The sequence below is a fragment of the Varanus komodoensis genome, unplaced genomic scaffold (assembly GCF_004798865.1).
Source record: "Varanus komodoensis strain SLA01 unplaced genomic scaffold, ASM479886v1 scaffold86, whole genome shotgun sequence".
In the NCBI taxonomy this organism is placed as follows: domain Eukaryota; kingdom Metazoa; phylum Chordata; class Lepidosauria; order Squamata; family Varanidae; genus Varanus; species Varanus komodoensis.
In genome coordinates this window covers 1,310,680-1,312,568 of record NW_025336554.1, presented here as the reverse complement: position 1 = coordinate 1,312,568, position 1,889 = coordinate 1,310,680, and the positions used below count along the sequence as shown (strand labels likewise).

General features: G+C 42.5%; 1 protein-coding gene across 1 annotated transcript in view; it reads left to right on the top strand.

Annotated features, from left to right (window-relative positions):
• Positions 1 to 931: 931 nt before the first annotated feature.
• RNF112 (ring finger protein 112) overlaps positions 932 to 1,889 on the top strand; it is a 20,461-nt gene continuing 19,503 nt past the window's right edge. The window contains exon 1 of the mRNA XM_044417056.1: positions 932 to 942. The gene's annotated coding sequence lies outside the window, so the exon portion shown is untranslated. The remainder of the gene's footprint in view (positions 943 to 1,889) is intronic.

Here is a 1,889-nt window from a genome sequence, read left to right as displayed (position 1 = left end):
TGGACAGCCATGGTGGAACCTTATCTTTTAGCAAGTAACATTCTGCTGGCTCCTCCCACTTCATCACATCAATTTCTGTAAGGCTGAAAGCAAACTAATAAGATCTGGAAGTGATTTGGGTTGTGAGGTATAGAGGTCAACTTCTTCAGTTAAAAAAACGGATCTTTGGAGCAGGGGGAATCCCATCCCCCTTGTCCCAGTTTCTTATGCCCCAAGAGAGAATGAGAAGAACAAAGAAAAAGTTGTGCCAAAACAGTTTGTCTCTGGGGGTGGGGGAAAGGCAACTGGCAAACGGTTAGAGGAGCAGTTCTAATGGTGCTCTCACTTCTCCATTTCAGTATAAGCCTGTTTTGGTCAGATTGGCTAATGATGCCTGATGCGATAACCATTGGAAAGCAGGGGCAGCTTTTTGCTGGAGTAAAGCCTTGAAGGGATTTCAGCCAGATGTGATCAGGCTTAGAGTAAGTCAATGGTGTTTAAATGGGTCATGACTCACCCAAGTGCCACTGATTTCAAGGGGTCTTCTCTAAGTATGACTAAATCCAGATCTGAGTCTTGAGGCCTAAGGCTGCTGTCCTGTCATTCTTACCACATTGTAATTCCCATAAGAGCTCAGCAGGACTTATTCTGAATAATGATGCAGAATATTGCCCTGTAAATAACCATCATATCTATAATACAGCTTCTAAGAACTCTGTATGATGCAGCAATGAATTACATAAAATATTTTTCTACAATTGTAGAAAAGTGCATAATTGTAGAAAATAGTTTCTAACCCACTGGCAGAAGATTAAACCTGACTGGTAAACCATTCCCCCTTATCATCATCTCAGACTGCTACAGACAACTCACTCATTTATTTATTCATGACCTGTGTAGCCCATTCATGACCTGTGTAGCCCATCAAGTCAGCCCATTGTATTCTCACAACAACCCTGTGAGGTAGGCCAAGCTAGGAAATTGTTCTTGTATATGCTCGCCTTGCAGTCCAGCCTTTTGAACATGGTGGGGTTTCCATCTGCATAAATGTGCAGAGCTGTATGCAGTGCTTGGGGAATATTTGAACCCAGATCTTTCTGTCCCTAGTCTTGCATTTGCACTTGGGGAAAATCTGTCTCTGCCTGTTCATCAAGAGCATTGTGCAAGACCAACCACCAAAAGCCATACAACATTAATTGTAGAATTGCGATTGTGATTAATTGTGATTGTGGAATATGCTCCCCAGAGAGGTTCCCCTAGCACCAACACTTTTTTCTTTTTGGCACCAGGCAAAAACCTTTTTCTTCTTCCATTATTTTAATGTTTAATTGGTTTTAATTGTGATTTTATTGTGAATTGCTGGATGCTGTGCCATTTTTATCTGTGCTTGTTGTAAACCATCCCGAGATGCTAGTAATGGGACAGTCTATAAAAGCTTTAAATAAATAAAGGAGCAGGAAGAACGATTTCAACCCCACTACTCTGCTCAGCCACCCAGTCCCATGATTCTCTCCACCGTATTGCATCCAGTTGTCTAAGACTGAAAGCAAAACTGAAATAAAAAGAGAAAGATGTTTCAGTCACACAGATGATTAAGTGTTGATTGTGAAATTCTGGAGTTAAAAAGAGAGAACTCTTGGGTGTGGGTGGGCGCACCCATCACCCACAAGCACCCTCCCCTCTATCACACACACACACACACACACACAGACAGTTTCTCATGTCCTGAAACTGCAGAGTGGGAGTGTGAAAGGATGAAAAGAAAGAACCATTCTGGCTATGGCTTCATATCTGTATGACCCGTATTGATGCATGGACCACCCAGAGATTTTCATCACAATCTAGCATGGCAGATCCCCAGATGGGTGAAGGGAGTTCTTGTAGCCTCGAGTGATGCTTATTCCAGCCTT